Consider the following 16365-nt stretch of genomic DNA (forward strand, 5'->3'; position numbering starts at 1 on the left):
TAGCTCACACAATAAAACTATCATACCTAATTCAGCACAACTGGCAAGCTTTTGAGAGAAGGGCCTTGCGTGCAGGCTGATTTACGGGTTAACCCACCAGAAGGTACTCCCTGTAGGTCAGGTGTGATGAGGTCATTGACAGGGCAATAGCGATGAAGTTTCTGACTGTAAATTCCCTGTGTTTCAAAAGTGGTAACAGACAACTATAAACAATTTGGATAAGTGTCCCCCATAACTCAAGAAAAATATTCTTATTTTATGTACTGCGTAAAGGATTGCCTTCTTTTCTTCCTTTCCCTTGCCATATGTGTAAAATATGGCTACTAGAACAGATTTGCTCTCCACACTGACAGAAGTTTGAGACTATCTTCTTAGTACTTTCAAGTTCATTTGCAAAATTTGGTGGAGATTGCTTCAATTAGGGTCATCTGGTCATGTATCCCTTGATCCTTTGATCACCAAGGCAGAAATACCATGTTGGTAATCTCTGGGCTACCATTTGGGTTAATGAATCGGCTTGACTTTAATTCCAGCCCAGATGTAATCTTTTATAGCTTAATGATTTGTTCTAACATGAACTCCAATTGAATGTAAACAGTTTCTTTATTTAGAGTGAAAAATCTTTTTTATAACTTGCTTTTCTTCCTAATTAATTCTAGAGCAATTAAATCAAACCTTGATCTGTGGCAATCAAGATTAAATCATAGTATAGGTTAGGCTGCTAATATCGTCTTTGAGTTCATTATTATCAAGGCTAACAGTAATCAGCAAAGGAGGGAGAAACTGATGTAGCGAGGGTTGCAGATCTGAGGACTTGCTCTCGTTTTTAATAGCTGATCTGATTTAATGTATGATAATACTTGTACTTATTTAGTAACTGTTTTCCAAGGAACTCAACATACTCTCCCAAAGTTAATTTATTCTCACAACACTGATGCGCAGGAGGTAAATATTATCTCCCAGGGACACAGAGAAGTTTTGGGGCTTAGAAGAGTTATGAGTTGTATACAGTTGCAGTTTCAGGCCCAAATCTCAACTCCATTAACAAATCATTAGCCAAGAGCCTCATTGTCGTATCTTGTTCTGCCAAGGAAGGAATGGCACCTCATCCACAAGCACTCACAAAACATCCTGAAGAAAATGGACTTGTTGGGCATTGTATCCATGCAATCCTCAGAGTTAAAAACTGTCTGTGCTATTAGCGAGCTGCCTCAATAGCTGTCCCTACATCACAATTCCTCATGAGGACCTGCCATGTCAAGGTCCTCAAATCAAGAAGGATTTGCATTCCCGGAGATTAAGAAAATTTGTTTGTAAATTGTTAACAAGATGGAGGCTGGTGAATTAGACCCATGTTGTAGTTCTTCTTAGTTCTGCCTAAATAATCTGGCTTGCCATTACTACCATGTACCCTGTACCTTCTCTGCAAATCATACCAAGGTCAAAAGGACAATGAAAAGAACTCTTCACAGCCTTGATGTCCCAAATCAAGGCACTTGATGTCCCATACCAACCCCAGCTGAACCAGTTATCTGACTGCATCCCTGTATAAAATTCTATTATCTCATGCTGTGGCAGATTAATTCTGACTGCAGGAAACTCCTGCCCATTTGGGTCATCTCTGCATAGTATAGCAATGGTGTGGAAGGGACTGAATCACCCACGTTCAACTGCCATCAAGGAAAACACAGGAAAGCATCACAATGTTGTTTGTACTCCAGTTATATATTAGCTCAGGAAAAAAAAAATTACAGCAGTGCCATTTTCAATTCAGTGTTATGCTGGAAAGGTTGCAAATTAATTAGAATTATGCCTTCTTTGTGCCAAGTGATAATTTACTGCAATTAATTATCAAAAGATCTACTGCTGTCAATTACGGTACTTGCTCTTTGCGGGGGGAGAAGCTATTTACGTATAGCTGAATTCTGTAACAAAGTTCCATGTTACTTTTATTGTTTTCAATTAAACTATCATCATTTGCTTTCCCTCTGCCAAACACAATAAAGACTTGTTAAGAACTAATCATGCTACTGTGACCTTTTTTTTAAATCCAAACACTAGCTAGACCTGCACTGAGTCAACACTCCTATTGTTACACCTGCAAATTGTACATAGAGAGGAGCATACTTCAGAATTAATGAGCACAGCTGTGGTCTCTCTTACATTCAACACTTGTAAAATAGACCTCTTTAAAGTGCCATTATCACAATATTGATAGAGTTATTTATAGTACTGCAAACGTTCCCAGTCATAACAGAGTCCTTGTTATCCCCCACAGCAGTTCATGTTGTTGCCACCTCCTGGACTCATTCCACAGTATGCGATAAGGCACCAGGTGGACAATCCTTCACAAATGAACTATAAAAGACATTAGGAAAACTTCTACATAAGCAAGTTTTATAGCTGGGAATAGGTCAAGCTGTCAAGATCCAGCCTGTGTAAGACTTGTCATCTTCCTCTACTGTATGATTTCCCATATCGTTAAATGATATATATGTGAAATGAAATTACAGGCGCCTCAAGTTGCAAATTATCTGGACAGTATTGTCCAAATTAGCGCTGTTTTTTGCAGTTACTAATACTGTTTTATCATAACTCAGTAAAACAGATGTAAGTTCAAACTCTTGGTGTCAGTCGCTGAAAACAAATATCACAGGTGCCAACTTTGGTTGCTAAGGGAATGCAAGCTTCTTGGGCTTCACAGTATGTGTGCAAACAGCTAGAGATTGTCCAAGGCAGAGGTTCTGCTGTCAGCAGGAAGGTATTTGCCTTTTTCAGGTGTCGTATTAGTCAGCTTGGGCTCCTGACACACCGTGGAGTTATCAGCCAATCTGATCCAAACAAAGGCAGCAGGAGACCTCATCAGAGCAAGTTCTCCCACCTCATAACTCCAGCACTGAGCCTTTATTTGTGATATTACTCTTACTGCAATCTTTCATATTATTCTATGGTTAGGTTTTGTAATGTTTGGGTCTGTGTCCCTCTAAGACCAGGACGTGTCTCCAGAGCCAGTAGACAAGTGACTGTGGAATTCAGCACAACTGCTACAACCATATGAGGATTTCCATGTTCTGCAAACAGCCGTGTCTTGAATTTAGTAATGGGGGGCTTGAACCGAGCATGTCTCTTTTGTAGATAAGTCACAGAGTTATGTCACTGCGGGAACATCAGAGGTCACAGATTGAGGATGAGCATGGCCATCTTCATGGATTTTCCCTCCTGCTCATGCAAGTGGAGGAGGAACAAGTCTGGGGCAAGTCTTGAACCTTACAGCCATTACTACTAACAGCTTCACTCCCTCTTTCTCATTCCAATGCTTTACTTCTCCTGTTATAGGGCAGGAAATAACTTTGCTTCTGATGCACTGTCCCTTATCCAAGACAAACCATTTTATCGTAATTCTCCCTTGGTTTTGGAAAGAATTGCAGAAAAACCACAAGTCTCTGAAGAGTAAAAATTCAACAAACACATTACTACTTATGAATTATTTCCCCAGATCTATCTTTTTCATATCTTAAGTGCTTTGCAGCTAAAACATCAGCTCTAAAATAAACTAATATTCTGGTTTTGCTCTAAATTAAAGAGAATGCTTGCATTGTACAAGACAGCTCAGAGAGCTCACCTAGTAATGCTTTACTCTCAGGTGTTATTCGTTCAGGCCTCACGCAGGCAAGTAGACTTGGGTTGTGATTACCAGCTGATGGCTGTCTGGGTTATGTGAAATCATTTGCCAGCTGTCCTACATCCCTGGGGAAGAGAAGAAGGAAGGTAGCTCTAGCTTTCCTTAAGGTAAAGGGGAGGGGGTTAGGTATTCCTATACAAAGTTTTAAATTGTCTAATTCCTCCTGGTTGGTCTGCTCCTACCTCACTGAGAAATCTCGGTGAGGATTTGAGTATTTACGTGGTTATTTGTGAAGGTTCTTTTGATATCTGATATTGCAAAGTCCTAATCTCTATCAGTGTCTGATATGCTTTTTTGTTGTTGTTGTTTTTCTTAAGAAGGATTTCTGGTTTTACTTATGTCTGTGGCTTGTACCTGTGCTTAGTCTCACCATGATTTTGAGCATCTCTGATTTTGTTGCAGTGTTTATCCCCAGCTATATCATGATAGAAGAAAAAGCACGAGAAATAAAATAAAGAAAAAAATCAAAGCTTTCTAGTTAGTTGAGATCTGGAGGAGGTTTCACATTTTGAGTTGCTTTTCAGGATTTCAGAAATGTTGTTTTCCCAGAAGAAACAAAGAGCCCTTGTACTATGGGGATGAGGAGTTGTGGGGAAGGGAAAGAGAGAAGGCTGGTAACTATGGCAGTCACCTGGGACCCTGCTCTGCCATTTTCCTCTGAACGAGTGACCTTGTTACAGAAAATGGCTCTTCTAGAACAGTGCTGTCCTCTATGGAGAAGCCAGGGCTGAGCTGAAGCAAGAGGCAGAGCCGTGCGTTGATTTTTGTTTCCATAAACTTACTGAGGAATGGCATGCAACTTTGGTGCACATGTGATTAAACTAATCTAGTTAAAATCAGAAAAGGATTTCTCATAATTCAATTGGAGTTGTTTTTAATGTTTGGACTTTGGTCAAGGACAGCTTTATTGATTGAATTTAATTGCATATATTTTCCTGTCCATTTATTGAAGCCTATTTTTCAAGTCACTTGAGAGGCTGCTAACATTTCAGAAAGGGGATATGCCAAAGCATTGCTTTAATTCATTATCTTTTGGACATACGGTAGTTGCTACTTGGCCCGAATTAAATCCGTTAGAGAATGTGATAGCATAATTACTTACAGGTATCCAAAACTGCTTTTAACTGAATTCTCTAGGAGGTTATACATAAGATTTGCGTTGCCCTTACATTGAATGCAAATGTCTGGGATTTCAATGATAAATAAATACTTCAGCAACCGAGGACAGATTTTTCTTGTTTCCATATGTTGCTGACGGACTGAAAATCTTGTGAGGTCTTTATTTTTCCTTGATATATAAAATAGAAGTCTTTTACAAATTAGTTCAATAACTCTTTCAAAATGTATAAACACAATGACCCTTGAGGTAAAAAAGAAACAGTCTGTGATTTTGACTTGCTTTATTCTTTCGAACCGTGCTCAGTTCTCGGAGATTTTCTAGACAAAACTGCACATTAGCTAGATTACTTCACAGCGCGTTCCAATGACATAAAGTCTATCAACTTCCAAAAGTTAATGTCATCCTGCCTCAAATCACAGGCAAGTGCTTGATGTTCCCAGACTGGAAGGATGGCTCCCATGGACTGGAAATTGCTGTAGGAAAGGGCAGCAGCTGTGATACAACACGAGCAGCACTGTGGAGGGAGCACTGCTCCTGCTAACTCTGTCCTTGATCTATACCTCCTTCCTACATTCTTTTACTCCCCATCACGGGAGTAGGGTAGCAGAGGGTTGTTAGAGTTAGGGTAGTATGGTTAGGTTGTGGTTGGACTTGATGATCTTTAAGGTCTTTTCCAACCTGAGTGATTCTATGATTTCTATGATCACATCTTCCTGCCTTCAAGAATTCCTCAGTCTAGCAAAAAGATCATGTGCATGCATGTCTTTAAGTACTTGGGAGCTGTTGCTGGCAGTCATGGACCCATCCAAGTGTCGGGCTTAGTTCTCTCAGTGCTGTACGTAACTGGCATCATCTTGGTGTTTATGGAAACTGGAAGTGGCAAGAGTTGTAGCAGATATAATTGTGTTCATTAATAATGGATCTAAGCAGAAAATGAGAATCTAACTACAAAACCTCTGGCATGAAGTGTTTTTCAGGTATCCGTCTACTTTATAGGGAGGTGTGTAAGGCCAGACTTGATTTAGTTTTGAAAACCACAAATTGGACACAGTTCAGGCTTCAACTCTTACCCAATTAAGAAAGCACAGTGCTTCTTGAAGTGAGGGAAATGCTCCCCCGAAGAGCCCAGATTTTCACTTCTCCTTACATTAGCTGTGCAACTAACAAGCACAGCTGAAGTGCCTGATGTCTGCAGTACCTCCCCTCCCTGCAGAACACCTGACATTTAAATATTGTCTAACCCACAAAAAATTTTGCTTAGGAATCCAGTGATCGTATCTGGTTTAAAAAAAAAAACAAAATTCAACAACACAAGGAATTCCTTTCACAAGGAGCTGAACTGCAGATGGTTATGTGATTTGAGGGCCACTGAACATCAACAGTTTCACCAACTGAATTGGAATTACAGAAACACCTGCATGACTGCATCTGCAGACTCAGCTAAATTATGCTTCCATCCAGCCACGTGACATCTAACGCATAATTCTTCTGCATTTTAATCAAATGCATTATAACGTCAGTATAAAATTTCAATATGAATGCACCTTAATGTAAGAGTAACTAACGGCTGCCATCCATTAGTACCAGTTAAGAGACATACTTCCTACCAGGCAATGAGGGAACGGCCATTTTAACTCACTATCTGACTTGTGAATTACATCCCACTGCATGCAAAGGAGATGCTCACAGGACACCAGTGGGGATGCAAGATCAAGCATGCAAAAGTCAGGAAATGTTTGAAGGAAGGCTGTAGGGCAGGGTTCTCAACCCCCTGCAGTGAGACAGGTTTGTGTGTGATACCCAAGTGGGGTCAGTTCCCTATAAAACCTGCACTGAGTTTAGCAACTTAATGCTTAAAAAAGAAAAACTTCTATCGAGCATGTGCAAACTGAGCTTGTAAAGGCTTTTCACATTTGATGGATTTTCAAGGCTACTGTGAAGCATCTCTTAAGAAATGGCTGATGTAGGCCAATCTCCCAGTTATTGCTTCAGACCATGATGTCGACAGGGCTGTTCAAGGACAAACTGCCAGGAACACTGAAACATTTTTTTCTAGTGCCTTTTTTTAGAGATAGATGAATTGGCTCGGATGAAAAGAATTCCAGAAAGAAATCAGGCTGACAAAAACATGAAGTGTGGGGAATGTCCTCTAATTGCTAATACCTGGGGAAGTTACGAGCGCTGAAAATCAACTTTTTAAACAGGAAGCATTGGTCAGCCTTGGGTGACAAAAAACACTGAGTTACCACTTGCTGAATTTGCTGAATATGCCAGTTGGCTTTTTCATAAGATGTGCCTATGGTTTGGCCTTCAGAAGCGTGTCCCAGTGCCCATGGACTGAATTCAATAGACTTTTGCTGTTATATGAGGTTCTACCCGTGGTGTAGCTCGGTTTGGGGCCAGATCTTCTGGAAAGCGGATACTGTCATATCATGTTACTCCTTTATTGGCACATTCACACTTCTAGGACCAGTAAAACAAGCCTGAAAGCATACAGTGAGGTAGAAAGTGAAGATTTAAACTAAGTAAATTTGTTCTTGAGAGGCTGGTATTGAAATACAGTGCTTCCTGCCCATGTTTGGCTTTACTTTAGTTCATTGGTCCCTAGTGCGTCCAGAATTATAGCTCAGCAAACATGACCAAGGATCATACATTTAAAAAAATAATAAAAAAATTCACCTGAAAAAAATCTCCCAGATGTGGCTTAAAGGCAGAAAACCTTCTGGGCGAAGAAACTGACAGACCACATCTTGACTTGGTCATTTCCCCTTTCAGATGTGGACACATGTTCAGTACAAATTACTCTGAAATGAGTCATTATTTTCCTATGGCTAACAAATAATAATGATTCAACATTTGCATGTCCCTGAATTGCAGTGGAGTGGGATTACAGATGGTACAAGATGCATTAGTTTTACAAAACATATTGAAGATTTCAGCTTTGTGATGGAAAGTGTTCTGTCATCGCTTAACTTATATGCATCTGAATACCAGCATAGTGGGGGAGCCTGGAGATATGAGAACCACTAAAGATGCAGAAAATAGGTACACAGAAGTAAAATGCAAATTTTCAAATCTCAGCTTTGCATTCATTTTTGTAAGAACTGACCAGCAAAGATCCAACCATCCTGCCCAGAAAGTCTATGATGGGGCCCCAGACAGACCCCAAATTGTGTTTGTACATTAAGTCCCACTGGCAAGCATTAGTGGGAACTGCAATCATGTATGGATGTGTGAAGAGCCCCAGTGGGAGCTCTGTAAGGTAGTGTGTGGCTATGCAGAGATCACTTCAGCCACCACAGTAAAATAATCTATGGGGAGAAACCTTGAAGAATGCTGTGGATAAATCAAATAATTTAAAGAAACTGTCACATGATGGAGGTTAAAAAAGAAACGGGGAAATAAAAACAGTGTTAGAGTCCATTCACTGAGCTGAACAGTAAACAAGAACTAGTCTTTAGATATTAAATGGCCAGGACTTTCTGAAATGGTTCATTGCTGAGTTCTCTAACTTAGAGAGAGCATCAGCACGACACAACAGCAAGGGGACCGCAACCAGGAGTTCCAGGCACCCCGGCACCTCTCCTGTCAGAAGGAAGCTTCCCCCAGAGCAACAGCAGTCACAGCTCGCAAAATCCCTCCTCGCTTCTGCCAATGCTGACCACCGCAGCTGCATAAATAAATGCTAAGGGACATCTTTTGCCTACTTAAAACAGGAGGAGCTACTGACAGATATGAAGGGCTAAGAACTTTATCCTGATTCCTAAGAATTTTGTTTCTTTGTTTTATTATTACAGAAATAAGGGACATGGCAAAAAGGTCTCACTGACAAGGCGTGAGTTAAGAAAAGCTCTGATAAGTATTGCTCTGCTGAAGAATACGGTACATGAAATGGTGGCAGCTCTGCAATAGGTCAGTGATAATGATGCTCCTGAGGTTATGCTACACTGACAGCAACCCTATAAATGTCAAAGCCTTGCAGAATCTCCCTGGGAAAAGCCTCCTGCTACCTGACAAGCCTCTGGCAGCCATTCTGCTGGGCAACAAAAATCTCTAAAGAGTTTGTTCTCTTTCTGCAGGCAAACTTCAGGTTTTTCCCCGAAGCCATTGCCTAGTTTGAAATTCTGCCGTGGTTTGGTGGATACCGGTCTCACTTACGCTTAGATGAAAGAACAAAACCTTTCCTGACAGTTGCACATAAATAGGTGTAATGAACAATGAAATCATCAGTTAACAGAGCAGACAGCAAACATTGCTGGAGGGTTTTAGGGTGGTGATAAGAGCCCATATGAACAACCTAAACTGGTGGAATATGGAGTGGATGATAACTAAATAACTTGTATAAATCAAGTCTAATTGCAATCACAATCATTGGGTTCTATTCCTTCTTCTGGTGCCCATCATCCACCTGAACTGGAAGTTCTTACAGAGTCTTGTATATCCGTGTGTGTCTTGCTGGCTTCAAACTCAGGTGCAAATTGTTCCAGCAATACTGCTCTGGTACATCTGAGGCAACGCTATCCATAAGACTGACAGCGAAAGCTCTTATCTTGTGAGATGTCCTTTTCCAATGGTCACTGACCAATAGCCAACCTATTAATCATGGTAAACCAAGCTTGTTGGGTCCGTGCTGGCCAAAGCACTTGAGAGAAGACAAAAGGCATCGTGTTCCAGCTGGCACCTGCAAGTAATTACACATGGCGATAGAGGTACGCAAAAGAACATTTTGAGAACTGATGCTAAGAAGAAAGGTGCATTTCTTTTTGGAACAGACTGAACTATTTTCTGATCTCTAGGTGCCTTAGGGTCTTAGAAATCAAAGTAAATAAAATCACTTGCCAGATGTTCATCTGGAAAAGTGACAGATCTTAAGTTACTTTTCACCAGTTCTGGAAGCTGATTCCACTTCCCACGCGATACCATATTTTATAAAGCTATTTTATCAGCAGTGGTGCAGGGCAAATGCTCCAAAATCATAAGAAAACTGAATATGGGGGCCCACCTTTTTTCCCAAAGCATTTTATCTACCTGCCACCACATCTTTCTGTCTGTCTCCGATGTCTGAGGATATCAGGACAGATACGATGCCTAGTAAAAACCAGACATAGTTTTAGGAGAATCTAAAATGTGGTGGCTGCCTCTTTCCTGAAAACATCCTGAAGAAAGGAAGGAAGAAGATAAGATGACTCCTCTGGACAGTACCAGGCAGACACAGCCAGGTAGGAGTACTTTGAGTTATGTTCATGTTTGGTGAATATGTATTACATTGGTGCTGTATGAATGGTAGTGAATGCTGTTCAGGAAGGAAGCATTGGAGATAAATTCACCTTAATTATTAACAGTCAGAATGCATGATGCTTTAGTGAGATTTCTTAAATCTGTTTTGATCAAATCTATCATCAGAAAGTGCTTTTATTCTACACTGACGTAGTATGTATCTAGAAATTTTAACTTCACAAAAATAAAGAGATATGACAATGTATTCTGTCTTGTTTTCTAGAGTTTCACCGCTGGAAGATAAACTATCCCCATCAGACCACTTTCCATTGAAAGAAAGGAAGAAGACCAATTTATGATCACAGCTTGAGAAATAAGTCTCCTTCATATCATAACACCTCATCCTGGACCTGACAGTTGTTTCAAAGATAAAGAAATCCCTCAGACTGCGCCTCTCCCAGCAAATCATTTCAGCTTGTGTTTCGTTTTAACTTTCTGAGTAGATCAGTGGGACAATTTCCTGCGTAGAGTTAATTGCCAGCACCACTGCAAGCTCAAAAGGGCAGGTCAGCAGCCACTGGATTGATCTCTGCCTTAGTGCCTGAGACCATCTAGCTGTCCAGGCTCTGCCGTCAGTGACATTTCTGTGCCCTCCCAACTTTTGGCATCTGAGTTACCATTTAATAATGCTGCCCAATGTCATTTTTTGCTTTGGCGTTTTATTGAATTACCAGTATCTCTGGGCACCTCCATCTGTAAAATTGGTAGAAACAACTGACACCTGGTAGTTACGTTTCATGGGCTAACAAGTTTAAGAGCAGAAAGGGTCGTTCCAAGCTTTTACTCTGACCTCCTACACAGAATCAGCCTGTGCTTTTTGATTTTATAGCATTTAGATGCCAGTTTTCATCTCACACAGCAGGTATTTAGGCAAAGTTGAGCTGTGCATAGTCTGAATTTAGACAGAAGGCCCCCAAGAAGATGCTACAGCTGAAGGAAATCAGATGAAGCCTCTGCTTCTCTCCCTTCTGCAATACACTCAGCTAGGACCAGATGCACGGTGTGGTGGTATCGTAGAGCCTCCAAATGTTTTATGATTGACTGTGGTTTTGTCAGTTCTTGAGCTTTTCAGAGGAAGGAGAGAGGACTCTGTTTGTAGAAAGCGAAGGATGCATAGGATACATGTCTGGGAACTGCTGAGGCAGGTATGTAAGGTCATAGAGACAAGAAGCTGTGTGAGCAGCCAGACAAGTAACTATCAGCATTTTCTCATGGGAATCGATTGCTGAGGCAGTACTGCTTCAGAGAAAGAGGTCTGGGGTGAATTTTCAGCCTAGCATTCTGTCTGTGACCTGCTCTGATGCAGGACTATCTTATTCACACTGCAAATAAAAGAGAATTCCAGGCAGGAGATTCCCTGAGCTGCGATCACTGCTTCTCCTTCACTGGAGAGCAGAGGCACCAGGCTCCAGGAGCCAGCTGCTTCCAGCCAGCAGGCAGCAAGGGGCAACCCATCTGCAGCGTGGGGCTGCCTCTCAGTGCTTTCCCATAGCTCCACATCCGTGTAGAAACCCAGTCCTTACCTTTTGAAATCATTTGTTATTACAGATACATAAACGTATTGTACTTGCACACCTGGCCTGTGTCTGTAGAGCCCATGAAATGTGTTAGACTTGTTATTACTTGATTAGTCCTTTGCACAGCTGTACGTTCCTGCTCCCAAACACTTAAGAAACATTTCTGTTGATGTGCACAGGCTCACAGCTTTGAAGCCTAGAGAAAGTCCCTCGATGTACTACAAATCACTATGTGCTGTTGTGCCAGCATTAAATGTATTAACTTGTGTTTGGTTACAGCAGCTCTTCTGGTGTACTTTGAAAATGTCAAAAACCTCCGTACCGACTTTGTGCCTTGCAAGTTAGACTTCAGCCATTTCTGCTATTCAAATCTAACTTCTCTCTTGAGTTTGCTCGACTGGCTTGCAGATAGCCGTTCTTCTCTGAAAGATTAAGAGTTTCATCAGTATCTAGCAGATGCTTCCAGAGTGATCTCACAGATACATCCGTGCACATTACACCCATGTCACGTCTCAGCCTTCTTTCCAGTAAGCTAGGCAGATTGAGTGCTTTAAGTCTTCCACCATTAAGCACTTCCTTCAGCCCTGAAATCCTCTCTGTGGCTCTTTTCTGTACCCTCTCCACTTTTCCAACAATCTTTTAAAACTGCGAGCACCAGAAACTGCATAATCTTATATTGTCTGTATTAAAACCAATTGTGTTTGAATGGGCTCAGCTCATCAAGCAATTGAGATCACTTGGAGTATCATTCTCATCATTGTCTGTCACTCCACCGATGTTCCTGTCATCCTCAAATTTATCAGCTGTGAATTTACAGTGTTTACATCCAGCTCATTGAAGAAAACATTAACTAGCATCTGACCTGATGCTGATCCTGGTAAAACTCTCCCATTTGATAACGCTTCCTGATTCATAGCTAGCTTTTAACAGGCTGTTAGCCAATTCCTAATCTAATTAGTGCATGCTCTGTTGCTATTTCTAATGTTTTTTGATCAGAATATCACACAGTGTTAATTCTAATCTCCATAAAAAATGAATATCGCGTCTTTTCATTGACCTTTATCATTCAGTCTTTACCTTCATCATATTATTTGATGCGCCTCATCAAAGAAAGAAATTGGGTTTGTCTTATAAGGCTTATTTCTCCTAAAATTGTATTTACTACCATTGATTATATTTCCATTCTTTATTGTTTCGATCCCGTGGCGGCGATTTCAATATAGGGTAACAGCTGATGTGTTACAGGCCTGTCTGTGGGGTCTGTGCCTGTTATAAACCCAAGCAAAACTATTCCTTGAACCCGCTCCTTGAAAACTGATACTCCTCATAGCAGCGGCTCGTTGTTTATTTATATTTATATCATCAGGTGATTAAGAATGGCTACTTGCCATGCGTAAGCTGCAAACAAACTACAGCACTATGTGTGTGTTCGCTCCTATTCCCCGCCTCTGCTTTCCAAGCGCTTCCCAGTGACCACCGGCACGGAAATCATTGCAACCCTACAGCTCCAGAGAGAGCTCCGTGCCTCCTGAAGCATGTCTGAGGAGAACACCGTGAAAGGGACGATGATGAAATATCAGCTATCATGTAACTATCTACAAGTTAGATTTCTACAAAGTGATTCCACTGAATTGTAATTAAGGGTTTGAAAGTCGAATGATTTTAAGTGCTAGTTTTAATTACCGCTTGGTGAACTTTAGTGTGTTAGAATTGTCACAACTTTCCTTTAGAATTAGTGTCAAGCCAGGCAATACAGTGGGAAATTATTAACTCATACTTTGGTTCAGCAATTATCTGCATTACAAGGTTTATGCAATTAGCTGTTTAAGATGTCATTATATTTTGCCATCTGGTACACAGGAGTTTATGCATATGAACAGGCACGTGTTGAAGTGATTTTCACTATATGACTCTTGATCTCAACCCAAATCATCACTATAATGAGTGGAAGACACAGTGTACAGTACATTAGTGGCAGGTGCATACTATCAACTTCATTTTAATAGAAGACTTTCATGTTTCCATTTTTAAAGTATTCTGCACAAGTGCTGAAAAATTAATTGCTCGTTTGCAATTTAGCAAAAACTGAAGACATGTTATTGCTAAATGCTAAGGAATATCAGTTTTCAGAAAAGAGGCCGCTAATTTAAGTTCTTTCCATCTGTAACTTTGGGCCAATTTCTGCTTGAGACAATAAGAAACTCTCACCAAAGTTCAGCTTAAAACACGCTCTCATTTCGCAGTGAACATGGCGAGCTGCCTTTGATAGTCTCGGGGCACCAAAGCTATTGCAGAGTGAGCTGCAGGGATGCCTTCAAACATCCCAACATCCCATGTGCAGCAACCTACAATGCTGCGGGTCTCAGCCTATGTGCGCGGTGCTGTGAGCCACGTCCTCACTCTTCTTCCAGCCCGTCTGGCCGCATCGCTCTGCCTGCTGGCTCACAGCTGAGGCATGGATTTAAAACTGGGGAGGAGAAAAGGTACTGCTGTCAACAAGGAGATCTCTGCTGCCAGGCAGGACAAAATGTAAATATTAGTAATGACATCACTGCGTACTTAGATAATACCTGGTATTTCTGATGCATACTGAGTCTGGCGTTCTAAAAATATTTGGAATCTTTAATTTATTAAATTGCATGCAGATATTAGCCTCGTTTGACACAAGGAGACCGGGCTCTGCAACTGCAGGAGACCTCCCCGGGCACGGGAAGGCTGTGCAGAGCCATCAGCGGGACTGTATTCGAGCGAGCGTCAGTGCTGTCCCCTATAAGCAGGCTGTAGCTGCAGTCCTATTGTTTAGCTGTAAAAGCATTCAGTAGTTTGGGGCAGAATGAGGGTCAGGCATTAGGGAGCGGAGAGGACAATTCCAGCCACTTTCTCCTCCCAGATTTACTAAGTGCTAAAAGGACAGCTCGTAACACAAGTTGCGCTGCTCTGCTGGCAAATCACATCTCATAGCAGTACGTATTGTTGTGGCTTCTGGTGTGATGTTTGAGGTGCTCCCACGTCTCAGCACTGCTGGTTGTCTCAGGGGGTGAAGGTGCCCAGGGCGACTTCCAGCCCCAGAGCGACGCAACGCAGGGACCGCGCGTCTCCATCTGCAGCCGCTGCAACTTCGTTACTGAATTACATTAACAGGCCGCCCTCTAGTGTCATATTTTATTACACGGGTAAAAAATGGGCCGGGCAGGTAAAAAAGTGTACTTCACTTTGTGAACACCAGTGAGTGAGTCAGCCCTACACGGTGGCCTCGGAGCATTTCTGTAGAGCGTGCCACAGAGCCCTCTGCCAGGCTGAAACTTGGTGCGAGAAGGGTTTTCCTGCGGAGGTTTGGGACATCGATCCCAAAAAGCCAAAGGAAAATACTTCTTGAATCTGTGCACACACTGTAAAGTGCAGGATTTGCCCGTTCTTTAAAATTGATACCGCCTTTGGCTCCACAGCCCTGGTCGGTGGCCCAGGAGTGCACCCCAGTGTTGTGGGGTGCCGAAAGGGGGAAGAGGCACATCCAGGTGTGCAGATCAGAGGGGCTGAGGTGCTGCCCGGCAGCGCTGGGCAAAGGCAGAGCGGCTCTGCGGGCCGACACGGACAGAGGAGGAGGGAGCGCGGCTCCCTGGGCAGGTTGGGGCCGTCTGCCTGCCTGCTGCATCCTCCTCCTCCCCTTCTGTACATCCGAATTCCTTGTTCCCACACTCGTGCGACCGTCTGAAAGTGAGGGGAAACCCGCATCGCTTCTGCTTCGAGGCTTTAACTAACACCCCTTACCTCCCGGCGGGTCCCCACCCCTCCTCCAGGCCGCGGGGCCGGGCGCGGGGGGGCTGCGGGGGGCGGGCGGCGGCGGCGGGATCCCGCCTGCAGGGGGCGCCACAAGCTGTGCCGGGCCGCGCCGCGCGGGGCGGGGGGCAGACGGGGCAGCGCGGAGCGTGCAGACGTGCGAGCGGACGTGCACGGCTGGGCACGCGAGCGTGCGGGTCTGTGTGCGCGGTCATGGCTACATGCGTGTCCACAGACGTGCACACGTGCAGCATGAAAGTGCCTGCCTGCGAGCACACGGAACTGCAAGGTGCGTGCATACATGTGCCTGGCTGCGTGCACACTGACGTGCACAGATACATACACAAAAATGCATGTGGACGTGCATTCATACATGCACAGTCATGCACGCTGACATGCGTACATATATGCACAATTCTGACCGTATGTGCGCAGTCAGGCGCTCACATATGCGTGCGTGTACCTATCATGCACATGCAGACACGCACGTGTGCACACACACGCACACAAATGCACACAGACGGATGTGTGCATAAATTCACACGTGGCACTAGGATTGCTGATGGGGCCCAGTCTGAACGGGCCTGGGTTTACAGATAGCCGTGGTGCTGCAGTGTGGGGCAAGGAGAGAGCCCAGGGCATGTGAGCCTGGCTGCGGGGCGGTGATGTTCCAGCAGTGAAACTCCTGTGCCGTGTGTTGCAACCCCGCAGCAACAAACTGGAGTTATTTATTGTTGTTTCTTCTTATTAATTTAATTAAGTTCTGTCGGTGTCACATTTTTCCTTCGTATTAAAGGAAATGAAGTCAACATCATTAAAAGGAGTGGGATAGGCGTATGCCAAAGTATTTGTAAGAGCACGTTAAAAATACCCCGATATGAATTCCAGCTGTCCTGCGAGTGCTGCTGGGAAACGGCGCGGCTCTGCACGGCCTCGGGCTGTATGGGTTGCTTCTGCTGGGGAGCAGCGTGGTGCTCTGCTGTAGTGCTTTT

General features: G+C 43.1%; 1 protein-coding gene and 1 long non-coding RNA gene across 22 annotated transcripts in view; both read left to right on the forward strand.

The window, feature by feature from the left end:
* The window catches only part of NFIA (nuclear factor I A), a 331976-nt gene that overhangs the window by 69285 nt on the left and 246326 nt on the right, over positions 1–16365 (forward strand). The window lies entirely within an intron of this gene.
* On the forward strand, positions 3–14537 carry LOC124418135. Of its 2 annotated transcripts, none has more exons than XR_006939977.1 (3): positions 3–3789; positions 7578–10021; positions 10303–14537. It is a non-coding gene; the product is annotated as an uncharacterized LOC124418135 (long non-coding RNA). The 2 variants fall into 2 exon arrangements; XR_006939976.1 differs by having other exon boundaries at positions 8600–10021.

This window comes from Gallus gallus, chromosome 8 (genome assembly GCF_016699485.2).
Source record: "Gallus gallus isolate bGalGal1 chromosome 8, bGalGal1.mat.broiler.GRCg7b, whole genome shotgun sequence".
Lineage (NCBI taxonomy): Eukaryota > Metazoa > Chordata > Aves > Galliformes > Phasianidae > Gallus > Gallus gallus.